The following is a 23266-nucleotide window of genomic DNA, read 5'->3' on the forward strand; positions in this document are numbered from 1 at the left end:
TATTCTGTGCTGTATTTGAGTAGAGCCCAGGGGATTGTTGTTTATTTTATTGTACATACTTTAAGTTTGGGCCTTTTAAAACTTAAGATTTAGACATTCCAAATGGGATGCAAATTGGTAATATGTTCTTTTTGAACCAAAGCCTCTGGAACTTTAAAAAAAAATCAGATTACAAGACTGCAAATCTACCTTCCTCATCACGATTTAACATTCACTGAACTGGGGAAATGGCTGGGGTTAGGAATCCTGTAAATAAGTACCTTTGATTTTCTCCTGGGTTGTTAATCAGCCTGTGTAAAGCCAAATCTTTGTTGCCTTCTCTTCAAGAGAAATGGAAAAATAGAAGAGAACTTAGCTATCCCGAGTTTTGCTTGCTTGATGCTTCCTCAAAGGCTCCCCTAGCTTCTTGTGTTGTTTCAGGAACATTTATTACTAGGAAATTTATACACCTGTGCTTTCTGATCCGCTCATTTTATCCAACTGTGGAATTTTAGATCTCAAAGGGACTTCAGGGACTGAATGATCCAAATCTTTTGATCATAGACTTTAGAAGATTAAGCTAGTTTGATCAGGCTATTTAGAGGTCTTTAACTCCTAGGACAGTGCTATTTCCAGGTAAAACATAGGATTTTTCCAAATTAGATCTGGTGATCATATATCAAAGCAAAATTTATGTTCAGTCTCCATTTGTTTCCTTTTGCTTACCTTTCAAGGAAGAGCTGACAGAACTCATTTTTGCTAATTTTTGATTCCCTTCTAGGTTCAAGGAGCTTGACCTAGGCTAGCAGGACCGTGGGAGGTGGGGGCATTGGGTAGGTGGGATTGCCTCTCTAGTCACCTGAAGTAGAGTCAAGGGAGCTCCAAAAGCCTATTCAGATAAGGATCTGAAGTTCAGTCCAAATTGAAATTTCCATTTCTAGGAACTGAGTGGAGATGGAGATCAATGGCTGAAGAATGCAGGATGGAAAATCAGTGAGAAGCAGGAAGTTGGGAAGGGAGTTCTGCAAGACAGAGGTAGATGAAGTGCCTGAAGCCTTAGAACTGGGGAACTTCCTTCCCACCTCCCCGTGCCTGCACCCTTCTTTGAGGATGTGGGGGAACTGATCTGTACCCACAAGATCTTCAGTGATTACATAAAACAGAAACTTTATCAGAAAACCTTTGTTAGAAAACAACCTTTATCAGAAAACCTTTATCAGAAAAACTGTGATTCTGGATGGTATTTTTGGCTGAATATTTGTCAGTCTTGTTTATTTCCTAGTTGAAAAGCCCAGTGCAGGATGACATGGTTGCTTGAGAAACCTTCTTAAGTCCATGGGTCTGTTATGAGCCTAAGAGATATTGCTGATATGCAATCAAAGAACTAGAAAGTGTGAGAAACAATATTTTATGTATTTTAAGGAATATATATTTTTGTGGCAAATTCTTGATGTACTTCCATGCAAATAATTTATGATTAAAACTCTCCCACCTTTCACTTTGACAGATTGGTGTTGAAATTAGAACAATGAGTCCCTTGAGAAAAACACTGGAAAAGAATTGTAGAAATATGGATTTTCATGCTGGCGTAAGACTCACTTCTCTGTTTCCTGCCTGAATAGGGAAGGGTGTGGAATGAGGAAATCTATAGGGAGAACTCTAGTTAGAGAAGTTGTTTATTTTTCTTGTTTTCATCTTCCATTTCTGACGACTCCTCCTTCTCCTCCTCCTCCTCCTTCATTTGACCTGGATTCAGATTTAAAAATTTCAGAAGCCATGAATCATATGTGTATTTCTTGGAATAATGTAATACACAAATAAATGAAAGTATTTTAAACTTTCATGACACAGGATGAAAGTGCACAATGAGGCATAATGTGTTGTTTGTGTATAACTGGTTAGAATGCAGGTATGGTCAGAATCTGAGTAAAGCAAGCAGGCTGATCCTGTGTGCTCGCTACGTTCCTCTTTGCTACTGGTACAGCGCGAAGCGTGTGTCTGCCCTGCCAGCACCTGTCATTTCATTACTGACATTTTCAGTTCTCCTTTCCAAGCATACTTTTGAAGTTCTGTGCTTTGCCCGTACTTTACTGAACTGTGGTCACAAAGGGGTAGGAGATTTGGAGGGAGTTTAGGAAAAGGGAGTGAAGGGAGGTACCCCAAAGAATGGTTTGCTGCCAGGACCACCCTGGAGGTCAGGTAGGTGGGTGATACAGAACCAGTGCCGATGATCCTGGTTGGGCCACATCTTTTCACTTCATAGATTTGTGCAGACAAAATCTGGTTAAAATGATTATCATGGGAATCACTAAGAGAAACATTCACCTCTTTACCCCATTATCTCCCTGAGGCTCCAACTCCTTTCTTCACAGCAGAGAAGCACTCCTCCCAATTCTGTGTGCCCCCTCCATACAACATGGGGAATCTCTGAGACTGCCTCCCTCATGCACTTCCAAATGGTGCAGAGTGAGCAGAAGCTCTAGGAAAACCTTGTGCTGTAGGTACTTTTCTGGCTGCCTTTGACATACTACTCCCCAAACCAGTATTTCTCCCCTCCCTCCTTTTTTTTTCTGGATGGGTGGGGATTAGGGGATTCTGTAACAGTATCTTCACTCTAGGATTCGGTTGTTCTGGAGTCTTGTTTTCTGTATTCTGGGATATTTAGCCTGATGTGAATAGGTGTTATATAAAGAGTCTTCAGAGGATGAACATTCATGGTGGATTCTGTGACTCATTGATGACATCAACAAACCAAGCTCTTTCAATCTCCTGTCCAGTCATTCTCAATGTGTTGGTATTTGGCTCTTGTGCTGGTTATCTCAGGGCCATAAGAAGGCTACCACAACTCCTGACAACATAGCCATGTTCACAGACAGAAAGGAGGAGTGGGGGCTGGGGTAGGTGGAAGAAGAAGTGGCTTAAGGTAATTCCCTTTTTGTCTCTGTTTCAGGCTCTCTCTGTGTGTAGATAGATTGATAGATATATAGATACCTATAGATATATAGATATATTAAATATATCCACAAGATGTTCACTCATATCTTGTTGACCAGAAACATGTCCTATACCACCTATAGTATAAGTATGAGAAAGCCAGTATTAGGCAAAAATGAATGGGATCACTAACAATGGCTTAGCTAATCATGATTCAAATGGTGGAAATTGAGCACATCACTGTTCTGCACAAAATGGTGGTTCTGTTGGTATGGAAGAAGGGGTGGATGGCTGTTGTGGGGCCCAACAACAGTTCTACCATACTAACATAACCATGGTTATGTTTTATCCTCTTCTGCACTGTCACGGGAGTGTGAATCATTCATTCTGAGGGGCTCCCTTCCCAGTCCTAGAGAATGAATCATGATCATGAGTGATTTAAGCCAATCATGGTGGCCCAATTCCCCTTGCCAGTGGTTGGATTAAGCATGGAAGTGTGACACAATTTTGACCAATGAGATGTAACAGGAATTGGACAGGGGGCTTCTGGGAAATATTTGCCTCTCTGACTAAAAGTGACACATGAGGGAAAATAGTATTTGATTTTTCCGGAGGATGTTGGCATATATGGTGTGATGATGGCTGGTACTACTGTAGTCAGGAAGGGAACCACACAACCTTTGCTGAGAAAGGCAAAAGGGAGAGACAAAATTCATGGGGCCTGATGACAATTCTGATCCACTGAACTAACTATCCCTGCAGACACTTAATGAAGAACTTATATGAGTAATAATTCTTATTATTTAAGCCACACTGAATCATTTTTTTTTCTGTTACTTTCCATCCAAAGAATCTCAAGGCAAGGTATTAATTAGGTGAGTTTCCTAAAATCTATAACTCAAAATATTACTCTGTAACCCAAAGTAATCCATGATCAAATAAATGTGGGAAATTTGAAAACTATACATGTTTGTGGAAGTTAATGATCATATTAGCATATCAAAGGCTCTGAGCAAAATTATCTTAAAGAGAATCTTTGCCTCTACTCATAATTCTATAGCTCCCGGGCACCTGGGTGGCTCAGTTGGTCAAGCATCTGACTTCGGCTCAGGTCATGATCTCACAGTTCATGGGTTTGAATCCGGTCGGACTCTGTGCTGACAGCTCAGAGCCTGGAGCCTGCTTCAGATTCTGTGTCCCCCCCTCTCTCTGCCCCTCCCCCACTTATGCTCTGTCTCTCTTTCTCTCTCTAAAATAAATAAACATTAAAAAAATTAATCCTATAGCTCCCATTTAAGAAAAGAATTAAATAAACAGTATATAGGTAAGAGAAATCTCTCTATTCAAGAGATTTTGAATAGAAAATATATTTGATATACTAACCCCTCTGTCCTAGTAAGAAATCCATAAAAACCCCTGCTCTTCTCTATCCCTGGGACTTGAATCTATCCTTGACACTGGGAAATCACTAGCAGGACTCTCGTTCTTTGCAACAATCTTGAGGTGGTCCATTGTTTCCACTAAAAGACCAGCTCTCAGTTATAGCCACACAGGCCAGCTTCCCTGACTCTTACAATCATCATAAAGGGCCTTCCTGTTAGTCAACAAACATTGATTATTTATTATCAGCAATAAACCCCAAACTCTGTGAAATCTGAAGAAATACAGGTATAAGATGTGGTCTATGTATTAGTTTCCTAGAGCTGCTATAACAAATAATCAAAACCTGGGTGGCTTAAAACAACAGAAATTTATTCTCTCATAGTTCTGGAGGTTGTTGACAGGGCCATGCTCTCTCCAAAGGCTGTAGGAAAGAATCCATTCTTGCCTTTTCTAGCTTCTGATGGTTTCTGGCAATCCTTGGCTTAGTTTGCTTGTGGCAACGAAACTCTGCCTCTACTTTTTCATGTAGTCTCCCCTCTGTGCATATATGTGTTTCTCTCCTTATGAAGACACCAGTCATTGGAATAGGACTCACCTGAGTCCACTATGATCTCATCTTAACTGATGATATCTGGAAAACCCTATTTCTAACTAAAGTCCTACTCTGAGGTTCTGGATGGACACTATCAAACCCAGCACAGTCTGTAGTTGAGGAGCATTCACTGTGGTTAGGTTTGCCCCACATTTCTGTTATTGGCAGTAAGTGTCCTTACTGTGAGATCCAGGTGGCTCAGAGAGAAGAAAGTGTTCAAGTTGTTTGGATGGGGTCAGGGAAAATGTGTGGATGAAGTGGAACTTGAATGGAACTTTGAAACAGGGCTGGAATTTCGTCTAATGGAGGTGACAGAGTAGAATGTTTTGCATCTTGGAGATGGGAAAAATTCATGACCAAGGACTGTGAATTAACAGCTCTATTCTGAGTAAATGAATTACTCAACCCCTTACTCACTTGGACTGTGATTCCTGAGGACATATGTAGTCAGGGCAGGGCAAAGTTACCATTCCCAAGGCCCAACCTCTTCTTTATAGCTGGGAGGGGCTGTTGTAGGGAAAGAAGATGTGTGTGTATGTGAGGGGTGGGACACAGAGGAATTTCCTTTATGTACCGAAAATGGTCTGTCTCCTTGCAAGAAAGAAGTTGGGGATAGTAGCAAGAAAGGATTATATACTTTAAGTAATCATAAAAACTTAAGACAGAAGATAGATATTACCCACTTAAAATAGACATGTGAAGACCACAGTTGTAGGTCAGATTTAGATGTGGATTTTTTTGGCTTAAATCCAGAGGAAAATTTAAAATCTTGATTATTATTATCTACAGTTTTTTCTTTTGCCAGCACTGTTTTTTTTTAAGTCATCATCAAGATTTGTACACCTGTCTAAATTTATTTCCAAATATCCTAATAACTATTTACTTATAGCCTTCTAAATTTTTGCAGTATTGTTTGGATGCTCCAACTATTAACCTTAGTCATTTTAAAGTAATTGTAGCATAGCTCCACATGCAAAACATTACTAGAAAAGACTTTGCTCTGCTTCACATAGAACCAGCTGAGTATTTTACTTCCCTTTCCTTTATATAGCTTCTTTTCCCTATATATAGATCAAACAGTTTTTAAAAGTATCTCTAATTCCTGGTCTTCAAAGTCTGCTAGAGCAGCCCTGAAAATTGTCTCCAGAAATAAATTTCTTTGCAGCCTACTAATTTAATTCAGCCGTCCCCAAATTTACGAATGGTGTTTGCTCCAAAATGACCTCCTTTTCCTTTGCTACAACCACAACTTTGGTTCAGTGGACTTTTGACCATTATTGCCATCCACAGTGCTCCTGTATCACCACTGAGAGTTTTACCTGATACCCTTAGGTCATCTGGAAATATGTCTCCTGCCTGTCACTGGCTTCTTTGATAAATCCCATCATATTTAGATGTCAAACTTTAGGTTTCAGTGGCAAAATTGTCCTTTTCCCCCTAGCTTCTGCAGGATGGGATCAAGACGCACTATCCATGTTGAAACTGATGAGGCTGAAACAAAATAGAAAAATATTTAATGATATGAGCAAAACCAGAAAAAATCTATCTGACAATTAAAGAGAAATGATTAAAAGGGGTGTATCCAGGGACAAGGCACAGACTCTGACAGAATGGTGGCCGGGTGGAAACATCTAAAGTGATTATTCTTATGGATACTGATTGCCTTTTCCAGGCTGTTTGCTATCACTCAGGTTCTCTTTGGGTCAGTTGGCCTCTTATTTCTGTGATGGGCTGCTGCTGGAAGGTGTGATGTCACACTTCCTAATGTACCGAATGACTTTCCTTTTTGAAGAAAGCTGCTACTTTTACCTCGAGGATCATTTTACAGAGAAACTATTCAAGGGGTCTCTCCAGTTTGTAAATTTGAAACTGACCCTGAAGTGCTTTAGAGAAAAGTTTTGGAACACTTCTGGCAGATCAACTTTTTAGTCGTAGAGGTTGAGGATAAATTAAAGACTTGACAGATATCAGAACTAGGAAATGCTTTTTAGTTAAAATCGGGATAGAAATTTCTGGGAGTTTGGGGGCCTCGAAAGAAGTAAAAGGTATTTGAAGTGTTTTGGCTACAATGTTGAATCAGGCTTCAGTGTTCTTATGTGAAACAAGATTGAGAGAATTGTGTATAAGTTCTGTGAGGTCAGGGACTAGGTCTGCCATATTATTACATTTTTAGTACTTTGCTCAGTGACTGGTACATAGTAAGCTCTCAATAAACATCTGGTGACTGAATGGATAAATGAATAAAAAAATGAATGCCTCTGAGATCTGTGGGTAGTTGGATCTTACTGGTAGATGAAAAAGACTTGAAATTCCATTAGAAATTAATTACTTTGGTTTAAATATTGCTTTTTTACCTCCCACACCTTCTTTGAAACACAAATACCCCTGAGCAAAGTGACATGTTAGTCCTCTGATGTTTTACTGTGAATGGGTTTATCAGATCATGATGCCATGTGACATTAATGAAAGGGAGGAGAAACTAAATGGAGGTAAATTGTTGCAGAAAGGGAGGCCAGAACACAGGAGACCAATTTGATGCAAGTAGTTTCCCTATGGCTGCTTTTGTAAGGAGAACCCTGCTCCAGCTGTTATAGTCATTCCCGGGAGCACCTGCAGCTTTTGGAAAGTAGCACAAATTAGGGGAAAGAGAAGAAAGGTAGTTGGAGAGTGGACTTTTTTATTCTGACCTAGTTTTCTATTAATAAAATGTATTTATTACTTACGCAACATTTTTCCCAGCAGGCAAATTATAACTAACAACATACAATTTTAAGCTAACATTCTTTTTGCTAAAGGCCTCAGTCATAACAGGTGCTATTAAGGGTAATAAGTACTTGACGAGGGAGAAAGAACAATTCTTTTATTGGAACATTTGTGGAAGGTCCAGTCAATGTAGTTAAGAATTATGTCAAGTACCTTATTTTTCTGCTCTCAGGGAAGACCACGATCTGTGAATGATTTTACGGTGCTTGGGTAATAATGAATTCTGGTAGATACAACTGAAACAGTCCTGTGGATGATTATGCCCTCGAAGGTAATGACACTGGGTTTAAGGAAAATGGATATTTACATGTAGGAATTGAAACAAACACTGAACGTTCAATCTGTGGTACTGTATGCTATTAAGTTACTGAAAAGAGAGAGAAACCCTGTACATTCTCAGCTCAGAAAAGAGCGCAAGGAAGAGGAGAGCTGGGAGATAGTACCAGATGGTCACCCTTCCTACGAGCAGTAGTGGTGCTTTGAAAGTCCTCTGGAAGAGCATCAACTCCAGTAAGCACATTCCTTGGGCCACTGTTTTTTGCTTTCTTCCTGAGCCTGGGTGTCTGGGGTGCATGGAGTTGGAAGAGGGGCAGGGATGGGCTGCTGCTCAGATCTGCCACGTCTAGCATTTGCAGCCTAAAGAATATAGGACCATTGTAAGAGTCTTTTATCGTAGGGGCACTTGATTGGTTTTAAAAATAGACACTATTTTATTTAGCTGTGAAAGCTCCCTTCTGGGCCCAAGGGCCGTACAGTCTTATTAGCAACCAATTTAAGTTCACATTGATACCAGGTTAGTATCACTCATTTCTTTAGCACATTGAGTGCCTACTATGTGCCTTATTCCACAGCTGGGTATGCTGTTGTGAAAAAAACCAACAGAGTTTCAGGATTCTCAGAGCTTATGTTTTAGTGGGGGTGATATACCGTAAACAGTACATAAAGATAGAGAGGCTGCTTTTAAAAAAATAGTCTCTACCTTGGAGGATGTAATTAGACAGACTAATATATCAGCATATACTTAACAGATAATCTAGAAAGACAGTATCAGTAACTTAGAGGACCTTTGTGGATCTCCAGTCGATGTCATTTACCCTGTTATGGGGCATGTTACAGTTGCATCTTTACACTTCAAGCTGACTTGGAAACTTTTTCTTGCTATTGCCCTACCCCTTTCTGATGATGTAATTACTTACCTTACTGGAGAAATTAACATTCTGATGAAATAGGTCACTGTCACATCGTGACTGTTGATTTGCATGCTGTTCTCCTACAGAAAGTAAGAGAACTGAACCAGTCCTCGTTGTGACTTTCCATTCCCACTTTTCAGCTCTCAGATAACATCTTGAAAAGTGGCCTCTGGCCCCTCTTACCCCTCTTCCCCCAGTTGTTTTTTTGTCTCCTTGGTTTATCCCATAGTGTTTATAAACAAGAAGAGGAGGTAAGAAAAATATGTGAATAACCATGAAAACAAGGCAGAAGGTGTAAAATGCTACAAATAATTATAAATAGTGTTAAGTAGATTTAGTAAAAAAGAAGTCACTTATCTTTTTTTATTTCATATTTTAAAAATATTGAATCCTTGGAAAAGATGAGGTCTTATACATCTATATCTATATCTATATCTATATCTATCTATATCTATATCTATATCTATACCTATTTATATGTATCTTTGAATCATTGGACAAGAAAATAAAGGTCCTGAAATGTTAACAAGATTTATGAACACAGGAACAAGGTCTTATAGAGGCGATTGAAATATGTGACAAGCATTAGCATTTCAGAGTAGTGATGAGCTATTTGTATAGATTGATGTGGCTAAAAATTAGACAAGGCATATTAAAAGCTGAGATCATTCAGGCTTAGGAGCAGCTGAATATGAGCAATTATGAAGCAGTTAAGCCATTAAATAAAACTGAATATCTTGTGAACTGCCAGAGCAAAAAGGCACCTCCGTGTGACCGAGAGCTTTATCACCAACACTCTCGTCTCAAAAACATAAACATTAGGAAATGTTGGTGCCAAGGGCGATGGAGAGGTTCTTTGAAGGCAAATCATGTCACATGTTGCTCAGGACAGCAGTCTCATGCAGAGAAAACCAACTCTAACTGGGCATACCGATTGTGTGAGCAGAATGTGGGGATAAAGGGATTAAGGCCACCGTTTTGGTTTGGGGGCTGATACAGGGTCTGAATGATTCAGACCCTGTGGTGAATGGTTCACCTGGTTTTCGTCATGCTCCTATAATTGTACATTCAGACTGACTGCCTTCATCAGCTGATCCTTCTTGTGTGAAGGATTGTAAACATGGGTAATGCTGTCTATGTGAAGATGATTATTCTATTCCCGTTCTGCTCTGGTGTTAGGTGCTTTAACATGAGAGGGTTTCAAGAACACACTATGTGAGGGGAAATAATCCTTAAAACATCTGTTCTTTCTCCAGTCCCTGTGACTTGGCTATACCATTTGATAGTAAATAAGATTATTCTGTGAAGAATAAGCTGAGGCAGTTTCAGAATGGATCTGCCCCCATGCAGTAATGCTGTGTCTATATGCACAAGTCATTTGAATGGCTTAATTGGTTGTCAATAAAACATCTAATATTTATTAGGAATCTGCCATGTGTTAGGCATGGGGTAGGCACGTTTACATATTTATACAGGAGAAACAGGGCGTTGGAGTAGAAAGAGCACAATTAGAGCTTAAGTCTTGGCATAGCCTTTAACTAGCTGGGGCAACTAAACAAGTCATTTAAAACACTCAAGGGCGCCTGGGTGGCTCCGTCAGTTAAGCATCTGACTTTGGCTCAGGTCATGATCTCCCAGTTCGTGGGCTTGAGACCCATGTCGGGCTCTGTGCTGACAACCCAGAGCCTGGAGCCTGTGTCAGATTCTGTGTCTCCCTCTCTGTCTGACCCTCTCCTGCTCACACTCTGTCTCTTTCCTTCTCAAAAATAAATAAAAACATTTAAAAAACTAAAACACTCAACAAATGTAGAAAAGGAAAGCAAAGTCTCTAGATCTGTATTTATTTTGCTGTTTAAAAGTGTGTGTGTGTGTGTGTGTGTGTGTGTGTGTGTGTGTGTATGTGTGTGAGCATGTGCATCTGCGTCTGGAAGAGATTATCTTTCATATTCCCTCCAGCCCTAAAGTTCTGTGGGCTGTGCATGTATACAGCTTTATTTATATTTTTGACCCTTCTGCTTTTTCTTGGAAAATATACTTTCCATTTGCTGTATTTTCTTTCTTCTACATCCAAGTCAGTCATCAAATTCCACTTTGATTCTTCTTTGAATTCTCTCTCAAATATCTTGCTTTCAACCAGTCATTCTGTATCAGGAAGCCCAGTGGTTAGAAAAGCATTCTCTAGAGTAGAGTAGATGTAGGTTGCAATTCCTCCTTTACGGTTGGTAGCTGTGTGATCCTATGATCCTGTGATCTTTGCTATTTATTGAAAGTGTTTGAAATTCAGCTTCCTTATCTGTAAACAGGAATGGTGATTTCTAACTCTCAGGATTGCTGTGAATATTAAATGAAAGAGTGCATACAAAGTACTTAGCAAAGTGGTACAGAAAACTCAATGTTAGCTAGTCCTTATACTGCTACACTATTAGAAGTAGCAGTTGTGGAACTGATTTCCTACCATCGCCACCGTTGTTTTCATCCTACCATCCTTTTTCATTAGACTGGTTTGCTACAACAGCCCTGTAGCTGATGTGCTAACACCATTCATAGAACATGTACTATGAGAAACAACTCTACAACAGGGTTGACTCTCTCTGTGTTTCATTTTGGAGAGTTTCTGTCATTTTAGATCCAGGTTTATTCATTTTATTCCTGTGGCGTCTAATCTGCTGTTTATTTCACTCAGTGTATTTTTCATCTGATTGCATTTTTCATCTATAGAAATTTTAATTTTTTTGGAGCAAGTCTCCTTGACTTGCTCATGGTTTCCTCTACCTTAGTGGTGCTCAACCAGAAGTAATTTTGCCCTCGACAGATGAAAATGTCTGAAGATATTTTGCTTGTCACAGGGGAGCATGGGGAACGCTACTGGAATCTGGTGGGTAGAGGTCAGGCTGCTGCTAAACATCCTATAGTACACAGGACAGCTCCCTCAATGAAGAATTATCTGGCTCCAAATGGCAGGAGCACCAAAGCTGAGAGACACTGCTCTACCTTGGATAAATGGAATATAGTTGTGGTATTTGTTTTAATATTTTTGCCCACTTGTTCCATCATTTGTGTCATTTCTGAATCTGTTTCTAGTCATTGTTTTTCTCCTCATTATGCTTCTTTGCATGCTTGGTGATTTTTCATTGGATGCCAGTTACTGTGAATTTTATCTTGTTGGGTGCTGAATATATTTTGCATTCTTTTAAATATGCTTGAACTTTGTTCTGGACACATTTAAGTCACTTGGAAACAGTTTGATCTGGTAGGCCTGTTTTAAAAATTTGCTAAGTGGAGTAACCTTCCGTCTAGGAATAATTTTTTCTCACTACTGAGTCGATAGCCTTCTGAGTCCTCCACCTGATGCTCTGTGTGTTATGTTTTCTACTGTGGTGGGGGCAGGGGAGAAATGGAACTATTTTCAGATGTGTGTGAACTCTGTGGATTGCTTCTTTTCAGCCGTCTTTACCTGTCCTCAGTAATTTCCTCACACATACATGTCTTGGTCAGCTGTCAGGTGAGTACTCAGAGAAACCCTCTGTATATCTTTCGAACACGAGATTCCCCTCTCTGGTACGGCGTGCTGTGAATTCTACCTACTTGGCCTCCCTTCTTAGTCAGCTCTATCTTCTCAACTCAGGGAGAAAGCCAGGCTCTGTTTGGGTTTCCTGTCTCCATTATAGCCTAGATACTCTCTCAAGGCAGTAAAAGGGAGCAGTCGAGGTAAAACTCACCTGGTTTGTACTCTTTCACTCTGGCATCACTGACCTGTGCTTCCTATTGTCCAATGTCTGGAAACTAGTGCTTCATATGTTTGGTCTGTTTTGTAAAGTTACTTAAGGTGAGAGGGTAAATCTGGTCCCTGATACTCCATCAGGGTCAGAAGTAGAAGCTTGCAGTAGACTTTTAATAAAGGTACACAGACAGTGCTCTATATTATATTTAAAATAGAATCTCATTTTGTTTCCACAGCTGTGCTTCTAGAAACATATTCTATCTTCAGAATCAAACTGGCGTCAGTGCTGAGATCTAAGCCACAAGGTATGCATTTAGCAGAATAACCTCTGAACTCTTCCATGTTGCTTCTCTTCTGCTCTCTCTCTCTCTGTATCTCTCTCCACGTGGTGTTCTTCTCTTGAGAATGTACTTCAGGGCTTCAGCTGTTCCATTTTAAACCTTTTACCCTCCTGTAACCTATTACTTGCTCAATTAATTTGGAACTTTTTTGGTTGCTCTTGGCCTTTTCTGCAGTCAGGTCCTAAAGTTTATGTACGGCTCAATAATTCATATGTCTGTTTGTTGGTTACAATGCAATTTAATGGTGTATTTATATTGCTGTATTTATTAGCTTTGAAATTCCTAACAGAGGTATCCATTTTCTGCCCTCAGGGCATGCTCACATTTTAATTACCACTCATGTATTAAAGAATATTTCTTTACATGTTTTCTAGTCACTTTTTTTTTCTTAAAGACTTTCATTAAGATATGTTTATTGAAGAGGATGGGGGCTGGAAATATAATGAGAACTGGGGAATGAAAGCAAAATAAAATACGACTGAGTCCCAAGTTTCAGTGCTTGCCAGCTGTGCCATTACTATTTCTCTTGGTGGCAGGATATCTTCAGATTTTTCCAAAGCTAGGGAAATGTTAGCTCTTCATGGCTTGTGGTCACTAGCCTGGAAGTTACTAATCCTGATGCTGTTATACTGTAGCTTGAGTGAGCTTGATCTGGTTAGGGGCTTGTTATGCTACTCCACGTAGTATGATGCTTGACAATAAAGCCCAGGATTTAGGTTGAGTGGCTCATAAGATTAGAGATGGGAAATGTGGAGTCTTTCATCTTTTGGTTCTTAATTCAGAGCCAATCAAGAAGTCATTGGATTTAATGACCTCCAGTTAGAGGATTCTGTGAAATAAGCTGTTGCTGTCAATCCTATTTTTAATGGACAAGAATCCCCATAATTCAGTGCCACATGGTACCCTTTGTTCTATAGGGTTGATAAATGGGCTGTGAATTGATGGTTTCTGGAAACAATTTCTCCCTCCCTCCTCAGAGCTTAGGCAATTTGATAGGATAAACTATAGAAGTGTAACCAAACTTTATTACTGATCTAAATATGTTATTTGGAGTTGTTCCAGGATTTGGGGCTCATGTGGAGAATGGGGCCGCAGTAGGAAGTGAATACTATGCAAATCAAAGGAAGTTAGGATCCACCATTGACCTAATAGCTTAGGGAGCACTATGGAAAAGCGTCAGCAGTTTCCAGGCCAGGGAACCAACTCTTTATTCCAGGGTATAGAAGCTGTTTGAGCTGCCAGCTTGAGGCCAGGAGGTCAAGGCCAAGAAGATAGTAAAACACTGAATACGTACTTGAATAGCAGCCTGAAGATATTAGCAATAGAGAGGTTAAAACTGAGGCTCCCCCTCTTGACAGAAAGTCTCTTACATTTTTCCTTCCAGTGGGTGTAGATGAGCCAATTTAAGAGAATAGCATGTAGATTGAACAGTATGATGCAAAATGACAACAGGTTATGACAAATGGCAAGAGGTCCCAACATACTTGGATTTAAATCACTTGAATTCAACTCTATCCACTTGGTGGAAAAAAGAGAAGAAAAAAATAATTTAAATGGAGTGGATGATTCTGCTTGCCTTTTCATCCAATAAATGAGCAAGAGATAGATGTGAACCTAAGTTGTTTCCTGAGTTGGTCTCAGTCCTTATGTGCTTCTTACACTGAGTACTTCTATGCACAATGATTCAAATGTTTAAGGAGACTTAATTTTAACAACAACATGTCACTAAAAGCAAGCTAAGAACTTCACCTGGTGCTCGGTCAGAGAAGGAACTGGGAGAAGGGGTTATAAACCTTCCTAATAGATTTTTTCCCAATGGTAATTTTGATTCTGTGAGTTTTGCTTCTAGTGCTAATCCTAGAACCTGATTTCCACAAAAGATGCAACTACAATAGAATGGCATAATATCTGGCACATGGTTGGCACTCGACAAATATTGGTAAATTGAATGAATGTATGAATGTTAGATATACTTATATGAGCAGAATGACAGGCAATCCTTTTCTAGAATATTTAATAGATCTGCTAGAAATGTCTCTGTGAATTTCCCTAGCTACCATACATATATGGGTCTCATCTGTATGTCTTTTAATCGATCAGTAGATCAATTTATCTAAAATATAGGTGTAGCTACCACAACTCTTTAGTACTTTGAGTACTAAAGAATGATCTTGGTAAAATTTTAGTAAAATTTGAGTTGTAATACTGAGTGGTAAGTGTTATATTTTGTGACTTGCTCATCTTTGAGTTTAAAAAGAAATCTCTGTCATTAAAACAAAATAAATCAAAGAACGTTGTTGAAAACATATTGTAGAAATAGTCCATGTAGGCAGAAATTCACCTTGAGGTGAGTACTGGAACAAGGACCAACAATTGAATTGTAAGCCTTCCATTGGCCTTCCTAGCTGACTGACCATGGGTAAGCTGTAATCTTTCCATTCTCACTTTCCTTTTCTGTAAAATGAATGGGTTGGATCAGAACAAACTCTGAACTCTTTAGACTTTAAACATTCCATAATGAGTTTGAAAAAAAAAATCTTTGAAAATACTTTAGCAGACGAAAAGATTAAGGGATTTTTATTAGACTGCTTTCCTTTTTCAGAGATCTCTAGCATTGTGATTTGGTATTTACAGAAGGGGCCAATCTTCAGAGCAAAGATTTCTACCTTAATACCTAATTTGCACCTCTTTAGAAACATTCAGAAATACTATTTGGAAGTCTCTTCTTAATTCTATAGTGGTTCTTAAATTTTATGATGCATAAATATTAGCTAGGAGGTTTGCTAAAAATGTGCATTCTGGGGTGAAGCCTAGAAATCTGAATATTTATGAACATCCTAATTCTGAGGTTATGGTCCCTGAGCTCATTTTAAGAAACACTGATTTAAGGTATAAATACAATTGTCTTTGGATAGGAAGGAGCTCAAGAAATAATCAAGTCTAATCTATCCTCAAAGATAGTTTATTCTCAAGGTCCACCATAGAAAGGTATTATACAAAGTTCTACATTTATTTATTTATTTATTTATTTATTTATATTTTAGAGACAGAGTGTGGGTGAGGGACGGGCAGAGAGGGAGATACAGATTCTGAAGCAGGCTCCATCTCTGAGCTGTCAGCACAGAAACCGAAATGGGGCTCAAACCCATGAGCTGTGAGATCAAGACCTGAGCCAAAGTCGGCTGCTAAACCAACTGAGCCACCCAGGCTCCCATACAAAGTCCTACTTTTAATTTATTCATATCTTTAAGAATTCCTTCTTTGTGTTGAACCTAAAACAATCCTGTTTCACTTTTATGGTTGCTTTTCTTTGTTGGCCCCAATACTTCTAGTAAAAATTCTTATGGGATCATGAAATCTTGGAATTGAAAGTGACACCAAGGGATGGTTTTATTTAAGTACTCTGATTTTTGGCTGGACTAGAGTAAAATAAATTTTTAAAAAAATCGTGAAATGATTAGAAGGCTAATATAAAAAGATTTGCTCAGTAAAAGACCCTAAGGGCATTTTGGAACACACAAAAAACTAGACAAAAATGGGGAAGCAATTAGAGACATTTCAAGACACAGAGCATTCCCAGTTAACTATCCTTAGGGAGTCATCTTTAAACGTAAGCGACTGCCTGGCAGGTTGGTAGGTAAAAGGTGAGTAAGTAAAATCTGCCCTTAGGGATTTGTGGAAATGTAGATGGGCCACAGTTTGAGTAGAAGAAGGCAAGTGAAGAGAATAAGTCTTATGACTCTTACCCACTGATACTTGGTACCATTACGCCTCCAGTTAGCTAGTGCCTGGACTTTATAGATGGTGCCTAATGACCTAAGAATTGTTTTCAAAGTCAAGCATGGCTCACAGCTCTGCCTTAGGGTATGGTGGAGGGTAGGAGGTGATGGTAGAGAAGATGAGTTTGTCAATACCTTTTGTCATAAGCATGTGTGGGCTTGAGCCTAAAAGTTGTGTTGTTTATTTTGGCTTCCTTGCCACCTTCCTGTAGTGAGAATGCTCTCCAGAGGTTTCATCATCTCTCAGAGGATACTGAATGTCTGTTCTTTGTAGTATCAGAGGGGATGATTACAGGCAGCAACATTCTGGCTTTCACTCCTTTGCCCTTCTGACCCCAACAAATGTGTCCCATGGACAAGTCCATTTTTACTCTCTAGTCTGAACTTCATCTTTGATTTTGATTTGAACAACATCACATAATAGAAGAAAATGGAGTTGGAATTGAGAGCCATGCTTAAGGAAAATAACAGAAATTGATCAGATAAGGCTGGCCTAGGACGTCCAAAGTAAACTTCAGTTTTGCCAGAGTTTCAGGTTGGTGTTGTCAGAAAGCATTTACCACCTCCCTTGTTCCTTTTTTCCCCCACTAGTAAAGCAAAAATCACATTATTAACATTTTTTAATTGAAGCACAATTAAGAGAACTCTAAAAAGACACATTTTGCTGGTTTTTAAAATACTACATGTGAAGTCATTCAGTTTATTCTTTGTTCTATAGCTCTGAATTTATTCAGAATTTATTCTCTTGATAACTTGTTCAAATAATTTTAAAGTTTGGGTTGAATTCAAACAAATAACTTGAATAAATAATTTCCAACTGGATGGTTTCCTCCAATCCCTTTTTTTGAATGAAATAAAAATTGTCTCAATTGTAATAATAATGGTATAAAAAATAAATGGTATTTAATTCAAATTTATTTGATAATCAATACTAAGGAAAAGATCCTCTCCAAAGAAAAAATCAATAACCTCAAACTCAAGACATACTTTTCCAGAAATTTCTGAAGCCCGACTAGGTCATATGTTCCTTATCTCTGCTCCTACAGCTTCCCATGGATACCTTTGTCATAAATTTTACTAAAGTACTATAAGACAGTAGTACAGCAGGAAGGGTCAGTGTATAAGCTAAAACCTAAAGCCTGAAGTATAATCCAAACTCCAGCATTTACTATCTCTGTGATTTTTAAAAAGTTAATTAACTCCTTTAGACTCGGTTTCTTCATCTGTCAAATGAGGATATCACTAGTATTTACCTCATACTCCACACATGAGGATTAAATGAGACAATCCATGTAAAGTGCTCAGAGCACTGCTTGGCATATATCAGATGCTCATTAAAAGTTAGCTAGCTATGATAATTGTCTGGTCCCTCCTCTATACTGTGAGTTCTCACAGAACACAATTTATATGTCAACATTCATGTTTATTCCTGAAGTTTGTGGCATATATTCTCTACTCCATAGATGCTGAATGGCAAGATGCTTTACTCTTGGTGACACTGTGGAATCCAGTTTGCAAATGGAATTAAACAAACACAAACCCTCAAAGCTAATATTGTGGAGTATCCACACAAGGAAGCCGCAGATACATTATCTCCAACATTACATTGTGTGCAGTAGGGACAACAATGGAGCTTTAACAACAAATCTGCAACGGTTCTCTACCTTCTCCAGTTTGTGCTAAATATACACAAAATTTTAATACTTAGGAGAAGATTTGCAATTCGCCAAGTCGACAGAAGACTGCAAAAAGATTATGGAATTTTGGTGCTAAGAGGGCTCTAATCCTCTCATTTCATTGATGTGACTTTGTGCCTACTGGTCCCTGTGGTTGATGCTAAGACACATAAGTAGTCATTAGAATGTCTGGAACCAATACCATGGACACCCGGTTTCTTGGAAAGGCTTTTGTGAGCAAACTTGCATAACTGAGGATAGTATGAGAATTTACTGGGTAATCTTAATGAACAACAACAAAAAAAGGGAGATGGGGTTATAAAAAAGCCTGCTAAAAAATCTTTGACTGAATACCCCAAGCAGCAAACTCTATCGCCAGCAAGGTGCTGGATTGCTGTGGTGTAGCAGAACAGTTTTGACTTTGAGGTAGAAGGATAGTGCTGCTTAGTGGTTTGGAGCCTTGGCCGTGGAGTCAGAAAAACCTGGGTTCTAACCCCAGCTCTGTCCTTTACTAGTTCTGGATCCCTGGAAACTTAAATTTTCTCTTTGTTATCTCAAGTGTATTTATTTATTTTTTAAAAGTTTATTTATTTATGAGAAATAGAGACAGCATGAGTGGGGCAGGGGCAGAGAGAGAGACACACACACAGAATCCGAAGGAGGCTCCAGGCTCTGAGCTGTCAGCAGAGAGCCAGACATGGGGCTCAAGCCCACAAACCGTGAGATCATGACCTGAGCTGAAGTCGGAAGCTTAACCGACTGAGCCACCCAGGTGCCCCTGTTTTCTCAACTTTAAAATGCATACAATAGTACCTACTTCCTAGAATTATTTTGAGGATTCTCTGAGAAAATTTACATATTTAGTATATAATATTCAATAAGTGATATATGTAGCCTTTGAAACTTCATTAGATTCTCTGAGCCTCAGTTTTCATATCTGTACATTGGCATAATAACCTGTAATTTGCAAGACAATTGTAAGAATTAAACTTTCAACAAATGTTCTGTTGAAAATACCTACAATCTGGGTGTATTGGCTTCTTTCCTACTTTCTTCTGTCTCTTTGGCTTGTGTTTCCTCCCTCTTCTCTTCTCCTACCCAAGGATCAGGACCTTACATTATCTGCTGGTGGTCCAATGCTCCTTATTGATCTGACAGTTCAAACCTAACTTTCTTGTTAGTGCCCTGTGCTTCTGTTTTTATTCTTCTGGTCAAAAACTCACAATTCTTTTAGCGTTCATCTTACATGAGTATCAGTAAGGAAAGCAATCTGATTAAAGCAATTCACAGTCTACGTGTAGATAACTGGTAAATTAACTCAGAGACATTTGTGTTTTACAGCTCATGCTAGGAGAAATATTCTTACCTTGAAAAAACACATACAATTTATTAAATCAAAGAAATCAGCAATAGCTGTGTGGAAGATAAAGATAAAGAAGAAATAATTTGTGGAAGAAATATTTTGGGACAGTACACTTTCCTCCTCTGGCAACTTTCCCTTAATACATACAAAAGAAAGAAATGGGTCAGCATCCCCACTCCGGAATGGTTGTGTAAGCAAGAGGAGTCTTTTAAAGGTGAGAGTGGATGTAGGTATTTAGATTTGGGTCTCTCGTGGGCCTAAGTGTCTCCTGTTCATGTGCCTTCTCTAGAGATATAGTCTGTGAGATCTCATTTTTTTGAGACAGCCCCAAGTACCGAAAACATAGACTTTTTTTTTTCCTTGAGAGCACAATGGAAGCCTCTATTTTTATCTTGGCTGGAAATGAAAGGGAATGCTTCCAAATGTTTCAAATCTTCAGATGTCTTTAGTTTGGATGGAATAATATGAAAGATGAAGGCTGGCGGGGATGTGATTGAAGTCTATAAAGTCACGAAGGGTCTGAGCAGGGTGAATACAGATTTGCTCACCAAATCTCTGAAAGCTAAAGCCAAGGGCAATGCCTTAAATCTTAAAGAGCGAACTCTTTGCACTTAATTGCACCTTAACAAACATTCCTTTAGTTACAAAGAAAATAGAGTAGAATTCGAAGAGGCTGATGGGGAGTTTACCTCGAGAGGCGCTAACTGGACATGTGAGTAAACTCTGGGAGAGTTTAGGTTTATGTTCTGCATCGAATCTGCAGCTGAAAGGCTTGGATTAGAGAATACTTCAAGAGTCTCTGACATCCTGTGGCTTTGTATGTGATTAGTGAAAAAATTATGGGGTGCTTCTGGGTGCGTCCCCACCTTTCAGAGGCTGACATGGTATAAGAATATAAGTTCCTTACTGTCAAAATTGGAGACTCCCTACTGGATCCAGAGTGTCTCACCTTTGCAGGTCCTCACTTCTCATGAGGTGAGTTTATCCAGGGGGAAAGTAATTTCTGAATTCTTAAACTAATTGTTGAATTCTTAATTGCCCACATTGTTATATGAAAAAGCAGAAGAGAATGTCCAAACCCTTGAGATTTATCAGATGCTCCTAATGAAATCATATTAGTATTAGCAACAAAACAGACACATTTAGTTAAGTTCCAATATATTTGTTTCTTGACCTGCCATGATTCTATTAGTTTTAAAAAACACAGTGCTCAACTCAAAATGGATTGTTCTCTTGTTATAGCAAATGTATATTGATTTGATTAAAAATGCATTAATTTCTTTACATTTCAATAACAGTGGATTTTTTTTTCAGAAAGAAAGGGCTGGAAAATGTGTAGTCATGTAACCTGATAATCTCAGATAAGTGGTATTTAATATCACTCAACAGGAAATTTTTTCCCTTATACTTTTAAAGCAAAAATCTCCAATATTAAGTAATGTATGTAGTGCATATGAAACATTTAAAAGAAAAGAAACCTCTCTAATTTAACTCAAGGTCATATGAACATTGTCAGAGCAAAGAGGGAGCTGTGAAATTATCCAGGGAACTTGAAACAGTCTAGACAGTCAATCCAGATCATTTAAAAAGATATGTTAAAGATGCTCATAAGAATAAGAGAGTTCTGCTAATATGAAGACACAGTTTGGGGACAAATCAAGTTTTGTTCTGTTTAAGAACTGGAGGTCTTACTTGCAATTCATTTTATTAGAAACATATATGCTTAAAATAGTTCCAAAGATAGGAAATTATTTAATAAATTAATATGTTTTATTCGTTTATCATGCACACACATACAGCCATAGAAATAGCCTTAGAAATAACCTCAGGGTACTCTCATTAAATCTCCCATTGACTGTATTTAGGCAAGTCCTTTATTCTTTTTAAATTTTTTTCATTTGTAAAATGAAGACATGATAGCTGAAAAGGCAGAGAATAGATCATCTCCACGTATGGCTTAACATAAAATTGAATAAACTATGTCTATGTACCTTCACATCATACAGACATACCACAATGTAAGTCTGCAACAGTTAGCTAATTATATAACTGGGGGAATAAATAGCAAATTAATAAATTATGCTTTTGTTTACTCTTCTGCAAAGGATAATTGCTCAGTAGCTCAAGCTTCCAATTAGTGGGAACTCATTCAATGATTGTGGAATTGAATTGATTGTGACCCATATCACATAAAAATGGGCTTGAATTCTAGCAGATATGCTTGAATTTCACAAATCTTGCATTCCACACTAGGGAAATCAGCCTCCAAAAGTATTTTCACTATTTTCATGGCTTGGATAAAGGTGGTAGGTTTCACTACCAAATAGCTATCTTTGAGAACAGAAATATAAACAAAATCACAGCTTGTATGTGAACTGATTCTCCTTTCCAATGCAGACTGAAGGCCAAATGTGTAAATATACGTTAGCAGTGCGAAGGCTCTCTTTCAGACAAACTGACATGCTAATTCTGCCAGGAGAATGTCACACACTTGCCTTTCTCTCCATTCTCAACATTGTCAACATTTTCATTGCTATCACTGCCCTGAAATTACTCCTGGATGACTTCTTTGCCCCCACCTGAACTGTTCAGTACAGTAGTCACTAGCCACTGTGGCTGTCGAGCCCTTGAAATGTAGCTAATTCAAATGGAGCTGTGCTTGACATGTAAAATACACAGCGGGGTTCAAAGACATAGTATAAAAAAAAATAATGTAAAATAATGTATTAGTTTTTTTTATGTTAATTACACATAGAAATGATAGTATATTGGATACACTGGATTAAGTAAAATATTTTAGCAAAATAAATTTCACCTCTACTTTTTAAAGTGTGGCTTTCAGAAGATGTAAAGTTACCTAAGTGGGCCCACATTAGTGGTTCATGTTTTATTTTTGTTGGATAGCGCTATTCTTAAGTATATGCTGAAAATGAATCGTTGCCACACACTCTTTCTCAGAAACTTTCAGTGGTATTTGAATCCATCCACATAACCTACATGTCCCTTTTAGCTTTCAAGGCCATCTCTAGTCTACACCTTTCCTATTTAACTGTTTTAGGAGGAAATTTCCTCTTCCCTCCTTGATCGTGTTGTTTGCTGTCCTTTTTCTCTCCTTCCCGGCTGGTGCCAAGACTCTGAGCAGTTTCATTCATCTCACATTTACTGCTTTTACTGCTGGGCTCTGGGGCTACAGTCCCTCCCTCTTGGAAAATACAGTCTAGAGGAAGAAAGAAACAAGTAAACAGTAAATGGTAATATAGCTTATTTGTGCCACAGGGGCGAGAACAGGGGGGATGAGGGGACACAGATGGGTCCCAACTCAGGTTCAAGAGTTTAAAAAAGACTTAGCAGAGGAATTGAAGTGTGAGTTGAAGCCTGAAGAATGAGTAGAGTTGACTGGGCAAATGTCAGGTGAGATGGGGGAAGAAATGGCCTTCCAGGCAGATAGAAATTAGACCAAGGCCAGGATGTGAGAGAACACCAAGTCTCTTAGTGAGATGAAGAAAGCGATATAGGTGGGAAAGGAGACAGTAAATTGAAGCCAT

The 23266-nt window shown here is 38.7% G+C and overlaps 1 long non-coding RNA gene across 3 annotated transcripts in view; it reads left to right on the forward strand.

Annotated features, from left to right (window-relative positions):
• LOC132673643 (uncharacterized) overlaps nucleotides 1-23266 on the forward strand; it is a 78990-nt gene that overhangs the window by 10356 nt on the left and 45368 nt on the right. For 2 of the 3 annotated variants that reach the window (XR_009608143.1, XR_009608144.1), the window contains exons 2-3: nucleotides 12799-12867; nucleotides 19700-19935. This is a non-coding gene — a long non-coding RNA (uncharacterized LOC132673643). Of the gene's footprint in view, nucleotides 1-2784; nucleotides 2903-12798; nucleotides 12868-19699; nucleotides 19936-23266 lie in introns of those variants that run through there. The other variant, XR_009608145.2, reaches the window with a different exon arrangement.

Source organism: Panthera onca, chromosome C1, assembly GCF_046562875.1.
Source record: "Panthera onca isolate mPanOnc1 chromosome C1, mPanOnc1 haplotype 2, whole genome shotgun sequence".
Taxonomy (NCBI): domain Eukaryota; kingdom Metazoa; phylum Chordata; class Mammalia; order Carnivora; family Felidae; genus Panthera; species Panthera onca.